The sequence below is a fragment of the Nuphar pumila genome, chromosome 6 (assembly GCF_984573655.1).
Source record: "Nuphar pumila chromosome 6, dmNupPumi1.hap1.1, whole genome shotgun sequence".
Lineage (NCBI taxonomy): Eukaryota > Viridiplantae > Streptophyta > Magnoliopsida > Nymphaeales > Nymphaeaceae > Nuphar > Nuphar pumila.
This window is the reverse complement of record NC_143254.1, coordinates 125,347,121-125,366,874: the sequence shown is the minus strand read 5'-3', so window position 1 is coordinate 125,366,874 and position 19,754 is coordinate 125,347,121.

The following is a 19,754-nucleotide window of genomic DNA, read 5'->3' as shown; positions in this document are numbered from 1 at the left end:
TACTTCATACAAATTTCTTAAAATTTTTAAGGAAATCATAAAATTCATAATGATTACCAATAATTATTATGATAAAACCAAATGCATATAACAAGGGAATTATTAATATGAAAAACATAATCTTTAAGATTTAAAGCAAAACCATATATTCTTGTAAAATATAATTTCTATGACAATATGCATAATTAAAACAAATATTTTATGGAGATATGCTTACACACAAGATTTAATAATTTCTTTAAATAACTATTCATTTTTAACATATTTAGCAAGAGGCTACTATATTTTAAATACATTTTCAAATGCATACCATAAATATTTAAAGTAGAGAATCCAAAGAAAATAGCAAAAGTATCCATATATAAATATATATATAAATATAAATATATAATAATCAAGAAAATAAGTGTTTTCTCATGCACAATGGATGAGATAAATAATACAAGAGATATCTTTTAAAAAATATGTGATACATACCGGGTAAATTCTTTCTTTGAATTCAAACTTTGAGTGGCACACTTTTTAAGGTGACCACCATGATGAAGCAACACACGAGCTATTCTTCTAGAGACCAAGCTCTGATACCATGTAAGGAAATAGGCAAAAGTGTAACCCAAGAATGCACAAGCATTCACTAAGTTCAATAATGGACAAGCACTATGGCATTCAAACAAGAAGTCCACAAAGGGACAATATGAAAGCCTAAAAAGGCTATACAAACATAAAAATAATGAAATATTTATTAAATAAAGCCTTGAAAGACATTACAAATACAAGGGAGAATCACCCCTATTTATACAACAAAAGAGCAAAATGAGAGCCATTGGGAGCTCCCCATAGAGACGTTGGGAGCCCAAATGTGACCATTGGGGATCCCAACGACTCTATGTGGGACCCCCAATGCGTGTTCAAAAAGAGAATTTAAAAGGAAAAAAATGCAAAAATAAAAAAGATAAACTAACCTAATTAATAAATAGTTGTTTCTATAAAACAACTATGTAAAAAGACAAAAATACCCCTATGGGGTTTTATAAAAGAATTACATATTTATATATATATATAGATATGTATATATATACATATGCACATATATTTTTAACAAAGATCACATGGCATATTTATTTATTTTTATTTATAACCCGAAGAAACCACACCTGGCACGAAGACCTGGTCGCGCTGGCTCAACCTGCCATACTTAAGGACGTGCCGAAAGCGTAAAACTCTGAGGCTAGGACACCTATCCCTGATTCCTCTGGCATAAGAATCACGTTCCTAGAGCAGTGTGGACTACATATCTTGGTTGCGAGGGTACACTGCCAACTCAATACCGACTTCAACTTTTTGGCGTTACCTGGGTGAATTGCTATCATTTGTGCAGCAAGGTCCAGCAAATTGTGCACCATTTGTTTATTTCCTGCCCCACCTCGTCTGGTATTTGGGGTTCCGTATCCCGGAACTTTGTCCATCAAGGAGGAGCTAAGGTGGTGGTGGTGGTGGTTCCACAGGAGATTTAAGTGTAGAAGGTTTCATAGGTGCTGGCAACAAGTCTTCCACCTGGTCCTTTGGCCAATGTTGTCAGTATCGGAATCGGACCTGTATCGTTTGACCAACAATTAAGGTGTATCGGCCAAAAAATAATTAAAAAATATTATGTGTCAATCAGAACCTGACACACATTAAAACCATTAAAATAAAATTAAAAAATAAATTTAAAAAATAATTTTACATTTATTAAAAAATAGCCGATTCAGGTCAGTATCATATCTATTTTCTGGCGATGCGATAAGTATGTTGTGATAACTTCAAAAAACTAAAATGGTCAGAGGAGGAAAGTTTTATATGCATACTTGGATTAGATATGATGTCATTCCCCACCCCATGCCTTCAGATGAGAATCGTATTCCCATGGAGATTCAGATGGTCTCAATTTTTGGAACCGAAGGTGTTAAATTAGCCTTTGCTGTTATGCATAACGTACGCGAGGGTGTGACCATTGAAGCTTTCTATTTGGACTCGGACCTTATACTTCCAGAGTTCATGCTACTCGAAGAAGCGAGCAGGTTCGTGACCCAGGAGGGTGCATCTGTCATGATAACCAGCAACAATCGATGGTGGAGGTCAGCCCCAAGGGGGGTTGGCGTAGTGGGGAGAGGCCAGGCAGTCAAGTTCGATTTTCATGGGAGTTGCCTCTCTGCGCAAGCCGACGCGTAGCATAGTCCTCATGGACAGTGTTCTAGCCTCAGAATTTTACGCTGCTGGCACGATGACCATAGGTATGGCAGGCTGAGCCAGCGCGATCCGGTCTTCGTGCCTTTTACGGTTTCTTCGGGTTATAAATCCCCCCCCCCCCCCCCCCCCCCAAAAAAAAAAAAAAAAAAAGGGGTGGGGGTCATGGCTTCACCAAATTGGTGAGGACAATGTCTTGTTCCAGCACGATTCTCTCACCTCTTAGACTTTGCTTCAGTAGTGTTCTACGTTGGATCAGGTGCCATCACATGACACATTTTTTGTGCCTTGGGCACCTGATCACCTTTCATCAGGTCATGAGCCCCACACCTGACAGGCCCTATCCCCGAGACTGATCAGGTGCATAAGGCACAAAAAATTATACCATGTGATGACACCTGATATTTTCACCTTCTACGTCTGTGAGGAACCCATCAGATTCAGGTGAAAGTATCAGGTCAATATAATTGCACAAATATTTGTGCATTAAGCACCTGATCACTGTCCATCTTAAAGACAAGGTCTGTCAGTTGTGGGCCCCAAGGTCTGATGGAGGGCAATCCTATGTTTAATGCACAAATTTTGTGCCATGTGATTGCACCCGATCTAGACTCTGTGCTTCAGTGTGTAATCTTCTTGTGTATGTTTCTCGGTTGGGGATACGTATCATATGGCAGCAACGGCCTCCAAATTGAAAAGACTAACTTCGTTTTGTAAAAGGAGGGGGGCTTAATTCCCCCAACTCTGCTTACTAAAAAACAAAGAGATTTAGACCTTTTTAAATTTAAATTTATTTCACATCTAAACATTGTGAATCCAATATCACTCATTTAGTGATATATATCCTGAAATAAAATTTAAATTTAAATATATTTGAATGAATAAGTATTTGATCCAATATCAAATCCAATTATGGTTTTACTTGATATATACCCAATTAGGTTGAATCTCATAATTTTAGTTATATATGTGTGTGTGGCATAAAATTATGAGTTTTTTTGCAAAAATGGTCTATGTTTTTTTAATAATTTATTAAAAAAATCCATACCTTATGCAATTTTTGCAAATCGTCTCCACCTTTTTATTAAACCTTGCAAATTAGACTGAGGTTAACATCTGTTATATTTTCTGAAGTTAACCATTAAGGGAAGGCAAATTGACAGTTCTGCCCTTATGGGAGGACCATTTCCCAAAATACAAATAAGGTAGGGACTATTGCTGCTGGAGAGAGTCAGGTGTAAGAGAGGGAAGGATAGGGCATTAAGAGAGGAGGGGTAATATCATAATTTTGTCACACATTTAACCATAGTTGTGATCTGATCATAGTTAGGATGACAACATCTTAACAAAAGGACTATTATGCACTAACGGCATAAAAGGTGAGACTGATTTGCAAAATCATATAAGACATAGACTATTTTGCAAATCACTGAAAATGAGGGGACCATTTGCAAAAAACAAAAACCCTAAAATTATAGATGAGAAAAACTTTCTAAAGTCACATGCGGGACTTCAAAGCCAATGAAAGTCTCTTACCCTCAACATTCCTTGTACGTCCTGGCGTTGATGTATATCACGTACTTCATCGTGCTGCTAGAAGGTAATGTATTCATGGCAGCCGTCACGGTTGTATAGGGCCTTTTTTTTTGCACTTTCTGTCTTGCCCATAAACAGAGTTTTTATGGGTTGTTTAAGTAGTGCGACACAAAGCTTTCTTTAGACGCTACGTAAGCCTAGCAAAAGCGGATTCAAGGCAGTGCATATCTCATGTACATTTAGCACATCAAAATTGTCTTAAGCAGTAGTATTGAACAGGTCTATAGCGGTGTGATGCCAATTTTTTTTGGTGTATGAATATCTAATTCAAAGAGAGTCAGGCGAGTTGTCTTCCTATGACGTGCATCGAGATTCTCACGCGTTTATGCATGTGATGGTCCCGTTTGGAATCTCGATGCTAGGATGGGATAACAAAAGCCGCATTTGATTTGAAGTTTATAGGGGCTTGTTTGGAATCTCACGCGTTTATGCATGTGGTGTTCTCGAGGCAAAATCTTGGTCAAACACCCGTGATGGTCCCGTTTGGAATCTCGATGCTAGGATGGGCATTTATGCATTTGGGATGGAAAGTGAGACCCTTTCTCCTTTGTATTTACGCTAAAGGATGGATTTGGGGTGGTAGCTGGCAAAACAGTTGCCAAAGCAGCTGTCACTTCCCGATCCCAAACAGGCCCTAGGATCAATTGGGATATAAACAAATTAGAACAAGGTCCTATTTATTTTAAGACATATGGAAGTTGAATAGGGATCCAAAGTCGAATAAAGAAAGCCTTACCAAACATCGATTGGATTATATATTTATCCTAACTGGATCTAAATTTACATCTTACATGTCCAAAGATGGATTTGGATTCTGATGTCTGGAGGTGGATTTGGATTTAGGGATGTCAATAAATTGGATTTTATTCAATATCCGACTGAATTCAACTTCATTTAGTTGTGTTGGTAAGCCAAAGCCATATCCGATTATAATTCGATGATATATGGTTTTGATTTTTTTGCTGCTGAATCCGAAAAGTTCAAATTTAATGGATATCCAAATCGGTTTGCATGTGAAAAAAAACAGATCCGTTATGAGCTTTTCACCATTTGAATTCGAATCTGTCGAGCCAACATCCAATTAACAGAATATGGTGTTGGCCACATTTGATCTGAATCCAAATTGTTTACATCCCCGTTTGGATTGAATATGCCAAAATGTGAAACCAAATCTGAGTCGAGTAACTAATCAAATCTATAACCCTTTACTAAATCCCACTAATGATCCTCAATTTATTGCGATACCTAACCCAAACCAGTGCCAGTAACATCACTAAGGATTAGGTCTGTCAGGTCGGGTATGATCCAATGCCAACTTGGCCAGATTCCGTAGAACTTAGGCCATATTTAAATGATACTCAAAACCAAGTTTAAAACCTGGTTTTAAATGTAAACATGGTTTTCACATAAAAACTAGGTTTGGTATTTTTTTTTGGAAGACACTAAACCTGGTTTTCATAAAAAAACAGGTTTAACATGACTTGGTTTAAACTAGGTTTTGAAAAACAGGGATTACCTAGTTTTTACTTGTGGAATAACATGGTTTATCAACTCATATCTCCACCTATCCCTCATGCCACCCGTTATCCACTCCCACCCTCGTTCCACATTGCAAAAGCAGCTCACATTAGCCATTTTCCAACTGGAAAATGGCCAGCTTAATAGTGCTCCTTTCATCTCTAAACATTGATATGCCTAAGAATAGTGTTTTTATAAGTTTTTCAATCTACATGTGTTTATAGTAGATTTTTTTTTGGATTTATAATATGAAGAAACTGCACCCAACATGAAGACCTGGTTGAACTAGCTCAACCTGCCGTATACCTATTATGGTACTGCTGGAGGACTCCCGCCCCTTGGGCCTATGTTGGGTGTCAGCTTGCACAGCGAGAAGATACCCATGGGAATAGAATCTTGACCACCCGTCTGGTGGCTAGGGCCTCAACCCATTGTGCCAACCCCCATGGGGTGTTTTGTTAATATATAATATTTTATGGACAACTTCTGATGCAATTGAAAATGGGTCCTTTTAAAGCCCAACTGCTTATGCTAGACCTTCTTTATACCTAAATCCATTCACCCATATGGATTTCAATCATACTCATACCTGAATCCTAATCAAATCGGGTTGAGTTAGGGTTTTAAAAAATGATCAACTTAAAACTTGACCCATTTATACTTGTAGACACCCTAATTTTGACCAAAATCATTTCACGTCAAGAGTCTTATCTCAAAATTTAGTGTTTTTGGTTTATTTTAGATTAATTTTAACTTCAACTTCATTTTTAGCCTCCAAAATAACATTTTTAAGATTTTTATCTAAAATATAAATTAAACTAAATGATTTCCGCTTTCAAACAAGCTAAAATTATGTTAATCTAACATCATAGTCAAAAGTTATGACCAAAACAAGGTGACTTATTCAATAAAAATCATATTTTTAAGGTAAGAGTCACTTTAAGTAAATTTTGGACTATCAAAATAATTAAATTTAGTTTTTTACTTAAAATATGAATTAAAGTAGAGAATGTTAGCTTGCCAACACACTAAATAGTGTCTCAATCTGACATTTGGATAACAAGTTATAGTCAAAACAAGTTGGCTTATCATAATAAATTTTAAGTACGATCCGATTTGAAACATGGAGATTCAAAATTTCTATAATCCATAGAAAGTCTCTAGAAGCTCCATCCATGCCCCTAGATTGTTATCTTTTTTGTAAACCCTAAAAACCACTTAGAAGTTTTCTCCATTTCTTAGAGATAAGTCTTCCAAATCTTTTAAGGATTGCTCTCACCTTATATTGCTTAGCTCTTAAGTTAGATAACTCTAACCAATAGGATTTAACCTAACAACAAAAATCAATCAGAAAGAGACCTTCAAACCTTTGGCCAATAGAATCTTGTCATGTCATCCATGGGCAGATCTAGATCTCTAGATCTTGGAACTATAGGATTAAGATCCATACATGTCAGAAAAACTATAAATATGGACCCCTTCTCCCTAGTTAAGTATTTAAATCTAGTGCCTAACTAAGGAGATTATATTGCACCTACCGTCCAACCGAGCTTCCTAGAGCCTAGAACTCATATTATGCTCGTGTGAGTCCAGCCCAGTTCAGCCAAGCCTCACCTAGCCTCCCGTAGTTTGCACTTAGCCAAAATGTTGCCAGAGTTTCACTATACTCGTCATCGTTGTAGGAAAGGAATACCTAAGTTCGATATAAGATTTGGTTTTTGTATAAATTTTATTGTATTTATTTTATTTATCTTATTATAAAAGTATATATTTTCTAACAAATATCATATTTGCCGTGTTTTGTACTTTTTTTAGCATTGGTCGTGTTTTGCACCATTAACTTCACCTTTTTTTTAGAATCTGCATATAAGGTACGACCACTCATAAGCTAAAGCCATACATTGAAGATTTTGATCTCCTGGTGTGGTTGATCCCTGTTTGGTGGAGGAGGAAAGATGTACAATTTGAAGAGCAGACCTCACATATCTTGTTTCTAATAGGATTCAAATTTTTGACCCAAAACTGATTTTTGAATAAAACTCATCTTTTTTGTTTTCAAAATTTGGTCATCCAAATAATGACGATCAAAGTGGAATAACCTATCTAGGCATCAAAATTAGCATCTCCAGAATTTTCAAAGAGAGATAGAGACGAGCAACCAAGCGGGGATAAAGAATGGTGGGACAACCTATTAAATGAAAAATAATAATAATAAATATAAAAAGAAAAAGAAAAAACAAATAAAGACCTATAATACAAACTATGTAATATATATGAACAACAAATACAGTTAACATGTATCCCTCACTCTCTCATATTTGAATAATTGAATTTATGCTATAATGATCATGGTCGTAATGGCGATGATTGAAAAGATTATCATGGTAAACATGGTGAATCATATATGATGATTGGTGGTGGTAATTTAGTATATATAACAATATAATGATGAACATACAATAACAATGGGGATAAAAAAATAATGTTATTAATTATAGTAGTGATGATAAGAATGATGAATGAGAATACAATGAAGATTGTGAAAAGAAAAATTGTATAATGATGACGATGACAACAATAATGATAATGAGGAGCTAAAGCAACAAAAAAAGAGCTAATAAGAATAATAATGACAATGATGATGCAATTGATAAGTGAATGAGATGATAATGAAGCTAATGATAACAATGAAGCTCGTGTGTAAATCTATTACTTCAAAGCAAAAACACAAAACAAGAAGAAGATGGGAGGTTGAGTAAAATATATCAAATTGTTATATTTCATGAACAAAACCATCATCCAAACACTCTTTCAGAAGAAACTATCATTTCGAGCTATCCGAATATTAAATTAAGTTTTTAAAATAAAGTTATGAAAGTTTATTTAAAAAATGAACTAACACGAAATCTATTATCAAACGTATCATCCAAACAAGGTGGTTTGGTCCGAACCGACCATAGTTGCCAAAAAAAGGGTATGGGTACTAGTACACGATACTGGTATGAGTACATTAGGGTTTAAAAAGTTTCAGGTACGCTTTTACTTAAAACACATATTGACACAACTCCGAAAAGCATCAATAGAAGTTTCAAATAAACATTAATACAATTTTTAAAAGAATTGATATGAGTTTCTAAAAAGTTGTTACTAAGTATATATTTTTATAAAGATACCTATAAATTTAAAATAATTAAATATATATATAATCAATCATTATTGTATAATAGATTTTTTGTTGTAAATTATAATATTTAAAAATCTTAAGAAAAATAGTGACTTTATAAAATAAAATTGTTGTTTGTATGCAAAAAATGTTAATAGAAACGAACTTAATGATCGTTTACAATGTAATGTAACCTATTTTGATATAAGGAAAAACATTTCTCATGTAATTGAGATGAGTTACTTGAACAATGATACTTTTATTATGGTTTCTGATATGAGTTTTGTACTGGCATAGGATATTGATATGTTAGATACGTGATACACTAGGATGTATCAAGTACCAATTCAACTATTTAATTGACCTTTGATAAACAAGCTTGGATTAATCCAGTCTTCCAAAACAAACAGAGTCACGCTGACCGGTTCTCGGTGTAGGTCAAGCATAGTGCCTGGATTGAGTTTGACCCAACCACTTGTTATGGAATGACCTATTGACCTACCGATGGATCGAAGAAACAAGCAAAAAAAAGAAAAAGGTGAAAAACAACCACAAATGAAAACAAAGTTTTTACGTGATTCAACAGGAATTGTGTACGTTCATGACCGCACAGAGCCTTTTTCTTTATTGATTGAGATACATAATCACTACAAGAAAAATGTGTATTAGCAACGGACGCTATCCGTCGCTAATCCATCGCTAAACATGCTAGTGACGGATTTGGTGACGAATTAGTGATGGATAGCGTCTGTCGCATAACCCTAGTCGCTAAACTGTGGCAAAATTTATCTATCGCCAATTCGTCGTTAAGTAGTGATGGATTGGGGACGAATCATGTCTGTCGTTAATCTGTCACTAAATAAAGACTGATTTGGTTATGTGACGAAATTTAATCCGTTGCTAATCAGTCGCTACTATTTAGCGAGGGATACATATCTGTCGCTAATGTCCATCGCTAATTTGGTGATGAACATTAGCGACAGATTTAATTTTGTCGCAAATCGATGATTGCTTCAAATTGGTGACGGATATTATTCATCGTTAATCCGTCGCTAAGTTTTAAAAAAAATAATTTTTTTAAAACTCGAGAAAAAATTCCCGTTATACAATTCATATAACCTGCTTATAAAAAAGAAAACACACATAAAAAATACATATACAGGTGGAACAAATTTAACACAAGTTCTAAATTAGGAAAGCTTTAACAATCAAATACAATCCTTGACAAGTTATAATTAGTTACAAATATGTCAAAGAAATTAAACAAATGAATCTAATCCTCGTCAAGATTATGGGCATCATCCTCTTCATTTTGTCGATCTACGCCTCCCCCCATGCCTCCAATTTCTCTATGTTGATCATCTCCATCATCCTACAAGAGAAAAAAATGTTAGTATTTATAAACAAAATTTAATGAAATAAATTATATGCAATGCACCTAATCTAATGCAACAAAGTAAATGGCTAAATGACACAGAGAATAGCAATAAACTGAAGGACATTAACAAAATTCAAATATGTGTTCTAAGACTGGAAAAAAAAATGTACAGTGACTCAATCATGCAGATATGTGTTTTGAGTTTGTCAAAGAATTTCACAGTAATTCATGCATGCATATATAATATATAAGGCTGTCAAATAAATGTGTTATGTATCACAATCATGCATATATGTGTTGCAAGACAGACAAAAAACTTCCATAGTAATGAAATCATACTTATATATTCTAAGGCAGTCAAAAAACTTTATATGTGATTTAATCATGCCTATCATGTTCTAAAGCAGTCAAAATTTTTTATAGTTATTCAATCATGTATATATGTATTATAAGGCATTAAAAAACTTTCATATATGCTAATATCAGGCTCATATGTGTTATAAGGCATTAACAAACTTTCATATATGCTAATATCAGACTCATATGTGTTCTAAGGCATTAAAAAACTTTCATATATGCTAATATCAGGCTCATATGTGTTCTAAGGTTGCCATAGTGATGAAAGCATGCTTGTATGTGTTCTAAGGTTTTTCAAAAACTTTTATAGTGATCAAATCATGCATATATGTGTTATAAGGTTGTAAAAAAACTTTCATAGTGATTCAATCATGCGTATATGTGTTATAAGGGTGTCAATTTTTTTTTATGGTGAATCAATCATGCATATATGTGTTATAAGATGTCAAAAAAATTCATAGTGAGGCAATCATGCATATATGTATTCAATCATGCATATACTAGCTTGAAATCTAATGACATGAATCTTTATACCTGACGGGCACCAGAGCTCATGTTGAATGCAAACAAAGTTCTCCCGTCCTGAAAAAAGTTGCACAACTCATTACGGACAATGCTGAGATGACTTCATTTAAAAAGTTTTGCATCTTTTCCTCAAGACGCTGACAAACACCATCCCAAGACATAGTAGGGTCATTCGGACGTTGGGAGTTGATGCTGGCGGGAGAACTCTGAGAGTCATGGCTGCAGGAGGCAACGACTGGTGTGGTGTTCATGTTACTCCCAAACCCGAACACACAACCCTTTTTGGGTTCACTAGTTGGAGTCACCCATGCTGCAAGATCAAAAGGCGAATGCTGAGTGGAGTCATAGACATATCGTTGTACCGTTTGCTGCTCGTATGACTCCTACAAAGTAATGATTAGAATATGAATTAATAATTTAGAATTACAATGTTTATGATAATGTAATTCAAAGTAACTTGTTTATTATAATGTTTATTAATACAATAAATACATACTGATGTCGCTCTCGCCTTCTCTGATACAAAATCTCTCGTGCTCTTACGTTTATTTGTTTCAACAAACACATCCTTGTAAGGCACAATGTCTCTTTTTTCTGCTTCCTGCAATGTTAAATGATAAAAAAATCGATTAATAAGTATGCTGAAATATTTACAAACTTGACAATATATATATTCATGAGTTACCATTCTCTTATGGTGGCTCTTAAAAGTCCTAGATCCACCTGTGTGTAGATGGACATCGGGCATCTTCGCTCAATTTTGTGCAGCCTTTGTTGAGCGGTTTCGAAATTCATTGCTCGCCCACTTGTCGCACATGCCCGCCTAATAATCTCTCATGATAGTAGAAGGCCAATGGCCCTTCCACTGTAGTGGATCATTTATCCCACAAGTTGTTGTTTTTTGCTGCAGTCTTTATATTGTGTATCATATCGGCAAATCGATTGACAGTCACCTTCTACCACACTACCCTCGTGTTATTCTCTTCGTTTGCAGTCGCGAAGCGATGTGAAGCCTACAAATACTTTAAAAAAATTAGCACACATAAATATAAAACACTTCTTCTTATGATAAACGATTACATACCATGAACAAGGACATTAAACTGTCCAACACCTCTCTCGGATACTCTTTCCATTGAGCTACCGGTCCTGAAAGATGATGCAGTAATGACTTCGTAATTTCTTGTATTATTTTTTGTTGCTCAAACCTCATACTGCACATGAATTGATACACATTAATAATCGACTGTCGATATACACTTTTTATAAGTTAAGTATCGGACAAATAACAATGAAATACTTACGGTCGACTATCGATATACACTATTTGAATTACTTGACGTGGGTCACACTGAGAAGACCCTGCATCCGACGTAGGTGGGTCATGTGTAGGTGAAACAACACTTACAAAACAATGAGTTAGAAATTCACACAATGCACATTTAAACTAATCAAGTATATAATTATTTAAATGATATACCTATCGAAGCAGCTCATGAAGATGAAGGCTTAGAATGGCTACCACTGGGTGCTCGACGACTGTGACCTCCACGAACCATATTCTAACAAATAATAAACTTCATGCAATACATTCAAACACTGCAATACATTTTGATACATTGGATCAGGTACACAACTTTATATCTTCTTGAATACACAATCAAATCAAAAAAAACTTTATGCAAGACATTCAAATATCTGTTATTTCATTCAAATCATTCTAACACGTTATAATACATTCAATTCATAACTCTATACCTATCAAATAGTTACAATACATTCAAAACATTGCAATACCTTCAAAACATTAAAATCATTACAATATATTTTAATACATTCAAATCAATCTAATCATTCAGATCAAATACATGTATGTATTATAAGATGCATTTCACTAGCTCGAGAATGATTCATCATCACTTGTTCGACTTTTATACTCTTTTTTTTCCTCCAACTCGTCTTTGTCATCATCTTCTTCTTCTTCATTTAGCGCTCATCCACTTGGTATATCATTTGGATCACATTAGTCTATGCATGTGCCATCGGACAATGGTGATATGACATGAATACAATGTGCGACATCATGACCATAAGAGAAGTCATACATATCATCTGATTGATAGTAATCACCCTCTCCAACAATCTTGTCTTCTTGTAACTGATCATACTCGGGGTATAGTTTACACTTCACTTTACAAACTGCCCACCATTCATTTCTATTTGACTTCCTTGTAGTCGGATATGGAGTATAGTAAACTTGTTGAGCTTGCGAGGCTAATATGAAAGGTTCATATGTTTCACTTGTACTGACACTTGCCGTTGCGAATTCAATAAAATTGTCAACACCATCCATATATTCATGCTACACCTCATTATCAATTATCCTACAGTACATCCATTCACGGTTTGTAGCCATTTTGTCTTATAATATTACAGATATTATCATCACCAGTTAAAAGAGAATCTTAATAATGCTATGATGAAACAAATATCTAATTTATCTATTAATTCTTGTTTGGTGATTGTTTGTGAGCAATTTTTTGTTTAAAGTAATACGTAGATTTTCGTGTGTAACACCATCACATCATATTTATACACATCACGATGATATTTAGAAATTTGAAATCACATTACATAAAATGATACATTCATTTGAACAAAAAATTCATGATACAATTTCACATAGAATGCATAATCAAATGAAAAATAAGTTCATGCAAGTATGGATACAGACACATCAAACATTGCAATACATTTAAATCATTCATATTAAAACAATATCAAACATGTACCTGCAACAAACACACTCCAATATCTCGCTAACTACTACCATGCCTAGCATGAAATCCGTACTCTAAAAATAAGAACGCTTCTATTCCCATACATTAAAATCATGCCCAACATGATCTCCAAACTCCATCAAAGCAGTCATAGATATCTACAACTAAATGAGTGTGTTAACAGAAAAGTGTTGCATCTAATAAATTAAATAACATGTGATGCGCTTGCATCGCTTACTCACCACAGGTATTTACCTGATTTGAATTGCTTTTGCCTTTGCATTTTTTTCTTATTTCTTTTTGCATTGCATTTTTAGTCATATGCGATAATTAGTACTAAGTATTGCGCAATTAGCTCAGCAACGTACCTGCAAAACACATATATACAAAACAAAGCTCTACCCCTCCCTGGCAAAAAAAAGGGAGGGGGCTCGGCCCCTCCCTAGCGAAAAAAAAGGGGAGGGGCCGAGCCCCTTCCGGGCATTCCGTAAGACAGAGAGGGGGCTTGGCCCCTCCCTGGGGAAATTAGTGACAGATTTGCGAGGGGCAAATTTCGTCGCTAAGTCGTCGCTATTTGGCAATAACTTAGCAACACAATAGTTCTACCGTTGATCCATCGCTAAGTTGCAACGGATATGGCGACGAAATAAAATCCATCGTAACGTAGCAACAGATTATCGACAAAATATTTTTCATCGCTAAAATCGTAAATAAACATTATTTTAGCGACGAATATTTTTCTCTCGCTATTCTGTCGCCAATTGGCAACGAATTTTGTCTGTCGCAAATGTTCAGCGCTAATTAGCATTTTTCTTGTAGTGTAATATAGAGGAAGATATCTCTTTAAATAGGAAGGGTCTACAAATTTTACATGGATTCTATTGGTATTGCTGGATATAACAAGGAATCTAGGGTTAAATTACATAACTACCTTAAAAAAATCACCTCATGCATTAACTTTCCTGAACCCCCATCTTACGGGAAGTGGTCGACCAACTTACCGTGAAGTTGGGTTCGAAAAAATATAAAAATTATATCAAGGTAGAAAATATGTTCTACACTCCAACAATCTCCCACTTGGAGACTGATTCCCTTTCAACAATCACACCTTGTGACTTCTCTCCTCATACAATCCAGAATCTTAGTGTGATGCCTCGAACTACTATCCATGAAGGCCAACTGAGGTTATGCACAACCTCATCTTCTCTGCAGTAACTATCTTGGTCAACATATCTGTTGGATTTTCTGATCCACGTATCTTCTCAAGTGACAATGCTTTATCAGCCAACAAATAATGAATAAAGTGATACATCGTATGAATGTACTTTATTCTAGCATGAAATGCTAAATTCTTTGTTAGATAAATTATACTTTGACTGTCATAGAAAAGGACATTACTCCTTTGCTTTCTATTATACTCTTTCAGAAAACTCTTCAACCATATTATCTCCTTGTTAGCTTCAATAACAACATATTCAACTTCAATGGTGGAGAGAGCTATAATATTATGCAACAGAGAGACGCAACTTATAGCAATGACACCAAAAGTGTAAACATAATATGTGGTGCTTTTACGATTGTCAACATTACCACCTAAATTTGCATTAACAAAATCTTCAAAACCATGTCATCTTTTGTCAAAACAAAGTGCCATGTTTGTGATACCTCTCAAGTATCAAAGGATCCATTTTATCACTTTTCTATGTTGCTTTCCTAAATATATCATGTACCTACTCATGACTCTTACTGCTTGAGCTATGTCTAGCCTCATACAAACCATAACATATATCAAGCTGCCAACTACTGAAGCATATAAAACTTTGGATATATACTCATAGTCCTCATTTGACTTGGGTGACTGCTCTTTCGATAATTTGAAATAACTTGTCAAAGGAGTACTTGCAGGTTTTGCATCCTGCATATGAAACCTGATTAATATCTTTTCAATATAATATGTCTGAGACAATTTTAAAGAGCCAACTTATCGATGTCGAGAAATTCTCATCCCAAGTATTTTCTTTGCAACTCCTAGATCCTTCATTGCAAACTTATTATTGATCTCTTGAATGTTAGATCCTATATGTTAAGACAAGGAAGTTGTACACGATAATTCAAGTACAAGATTTTGATGATGAACAACTGAAACAACTGAATTTTAGCTAAGGCAATGAAGAAAGATAAAAAGAATTGAAGAATTTGTTGAAGAATCTGTGAAGACAAGTGTGTAAATGTAAATCTCTTTAAAAGTCTTAGATTCTTGTAAGAGCCTTACTTTGATTGCATATCTTACTTGCATTTCACCTAAAAATACTTAAGAAAAACTTTTCTAAAAGAACCCTTGGCAAAAATCATTTCAGAAAACTATTTATCCACATTTTCAGGTTTATCAGTCGACCAATAAGTTTCATCAGTCGACCAATTTTCTAACGCCTATTTTTCAAAACCAAATGTCTATTTTCTAATCAGTCGACCGACCCGAGAGTTCATTTTCTGGAAAATTTAGCAGGAGTCGACTGAAAGTTTTCTTAGTCGATCAGACAGAATGTTCATTTTTTTGAAAAATTTAGCAGGAGTCGACTGAAAACTTTTTCAGTCTACTGATGATTTTCATCAATCGACTAACTTTTCTTTAGTAGACTAAGTTTCAAAAATCCTGAATTCAAAACTAAACAGCTATATACAATAGTCGACTGGCGGTAATAGTCAGTCTGCTAATATTTGAGTTCAGTTGACTAATAACTTTTCTAGTCGACTAATATAGCTATTTTTTTTGAAACTTTCAGAAGTTGTGTTCTTTTATTTTTCAAACATTTTGACTGTTCAAAACTGATTGTTTTGACACCTCTTCGTACCACCAACTTCTTGAATTCTTTAGCTATAAATAGAAATGAGATCTATACTTAAAATCATCAAGAAAAACATCAAATTCTTTGTTTTTCACTCCTATTCATTCAAGTATTCGTTTTCTCACTCACTGAGTATTTTCACTCTAGTTTTTTACTCAAATTCTTTCTGTGAGTTAGTAAAATTGTGAGTTGAGTATTTCAGCAACTTTAGAAGCCCATTTCACTCCATTTGTATTCATAAGAAAGATCGTTTTCTCAGCACAAAGAAGGATACTCCTTAATTCGTCCTTCTCTCTTTGACGAAACAAACTATGGCTATTGGAAAATAAGAATGATAATATTTCTACAATCCATGAAGCTTAAAATTTGGAGAGTCATTTCAGAAAAGTACCAAGCACCATCAACTGATTTTAGCCTGTGGACCGATGAAGCAAAGAAGACTGCTTCACTAAATGTCAAAGCTATGAATACGCTATATTGTGATGTTGACAAAGTAGAGTTCAATCGTATCTCTTAATTTTCTACTATAAATGAAATTTAGCATACTCTTATCGTGACTCATGAAGGTACGCTAAAGGTAAAGGAATCTAAAATTGCCTTTTTAGTTCATAAATTTGAGTTATTTAAAATAAAGCAAAATGAGTCAATTTCTGACATGATAACTAGAATGACCGATATTACTAAAACTCTCAAATCCCTTGGAAAAAAATATTCGCAAGTGGATTTAGTTAGAAAAGTCCTGAGGTGTTTAACTCCTAAATGGGAGAGAAAGACCACAACAATAGAGAAAGCCAATGATTTAAACACCCTTTCTTTTGAAGATTTAGTTGGTAATTTGATGAGATATAAAGTTTAACTTCAAGATAGACAAGAAGAAGAACCAAAGAAGAAATCTCTTGCATTCAAAGTCACTTCAGACTTTAAAGATTTAGATAAAGATGAATATATTACTCTTATCACTAGGCAATTCAAAAGATTCATCAAAAAGGAAAGATTTCAAAGAAAGGTGAAGAAAATTGAACCATCAAATGTTGATAAAGTCAAGTGTTTCAACTGCAAAAAGGCCGAACATATCAAAAGAGATTGTCATTTTCTCAAAATCAAGCCTAAGGACCAATTCAAGAAGAAAAAGGCATTTCAAGCAAGTTGGGATGAAAGTGACTCTTCTTCAGGTGAAGAATCAAATGAAAAAGTCACCAACATGTGCTTTGTAGCACAAGAAGACTCGGTAAGTCAATTTGATTATGATGACTTATTAGAAGCTTTTAATGATTTATATGCTAAATTTAAGAGTCTAAGTTCTAAAAATAAAGAGTTGAAAATAAAAAATTTGACTCTTGACTCTAAGAACAATTTATTACTTCAAGAGATAGAAGATCTCAAGAAGGAAAACTTTTCTCAAGCATTTAAGATAAAAGAAATTGGTATTAGAACCAATGTCTTACAAGAAGAGATTTCCAGTTTGAAAGAAAAATCTAATGATCTTCTCTCTATAGTGACTAAGTTTACTAATGGTCAAGAAAATCTAGAAAAATATCTTGGTTCTTAAAGATGCTCGGTTAACAAAACTAGGTTGGGATATAGTTTCTTTGATACTCAAAATAGACCAAACTCTGTGGTGAAGAATCAAAGTCAAAATTCTCAATCATTGATTCAAAAAATTCAGTTTTCTAGACATGTATATCATGGTAGAAACATAGTGCATCACGGTACTTCCAATGCATATAAGCCTAGACATGTTTATCCATTTTATCATGCTTCTTTCTACAATTTTAGAAATGTTAAATCATTTTATGATAGAAAGAATAATTATTCTCAAAGGAAACCAAAATCCAATTGGATTTGGGTTCCTAAGACTAACTCTCATGGACTCGAATATAAAAAGGGGTCAAATGCTTTGTCTTCCAATTTTGTTGTAGGTACATAAAATAAGGAACAAGTGGATCTTGGACAACGGTTGTTCCAAACATATGACTGGAAGGCCGAAGTTATTTTCTACCTTTCAAAGGATGGAGAAACCATCACCTTTGGTAACAATAGCAAGAGAAAAGTAATCGGTATTGGTAATCCAAAATTTTTCTTGATAGAAAATGTTCTTTTAGTGGATGGATTAATGCATAATTTGTTATCTATTAGTCAATCATGTAACAAAGGTTTTCTCGTTTCTTTTGAACGTGATTTATGCTTAATTTTAGATTCATGTTCTAAAAAGATCATCTTTAAAGGAAAGAGAATGAACATTGTATATGAACTTTATCTTGATGAGTTACCCACCTTCAATGGAAAATGTCTTATTGCTTCCAATGAAATTCAATGGTTATGACATAAGAGACTTGGACATGTTAACTTCAAATTAATTTCTAAGTTATCCAAGAATGATCTTGTTAGAGGCCTACCTAGAATATCATATAAAAAGAATCATTTATGTGATGCTTGTCAAATGGGTAAACAAATCAAGAGTTCTTTCAAAACAAAAGATATAGTTTTAACATATCATCCTCTCAAATTTTTACATTTAGATCTATTTGAAACCATCTAGAATTTAAAGTTTGAATGATAGTAAATATGCTTTTGTTATAATAGATGATTATTCTCGTTTTACTTAGGTGATTTTTCTGAAAAGCAAAAATGATGTTTTTCTAAATTTTTTAAACTATGTAGAAGAATTAAAAATGAAAAATCTACCTCTATTATTATTATTCGTAGTGATCATGGAGGAGAATTTGAAAATGAATCTTTTCTAAAGTTCTATGATTTACATGAAATATCTCACACATTTTCTTTTCCTAGATCAGCTCCCCAAAATGGAGTTGTTGAAAGAAAGAATAGAACATTGCAAGAATATGCTAGAACTATGCTTCAAGATAAAAATTTACCAAAATATTTTTGGGCTGAAGCAGTAAATATTGCATGTTATATTTTAAATCGTGTTCTTATACAACCTCTTTTACATAAAACATATTTTGAATTGTATTATGATCGTATACCAAAGATCTCATATTTCAAATTTTTTTATAGTAAATGCTTCTTGTTAAATACCAAAGATAATCTTGATACGTTTGATTTAAAATTAGACGAAACAATATTTCTTGAATATTCTTCTAGAAGCAAACCTTATCGTGTTTTTAATAAAAGAACTTCTTGCATTGAAGAGTCTTTACATATTGTATTTGATGAGAATTGTGAGCAGGTTATACCTCTAAGCGAAGAAGAAGAAGTTATACTTTAAGGAGAAACTTTGCTAGAAAGCATTTCACAAGAAAACATTCCTCAAAATCTTCCACCGGTTTGAAAAAAACTCCATTATCATTCACATGAGCAGATTATTGAAGAAATAAAGAGTGGTGTCCAAACTAGAAGTCAAT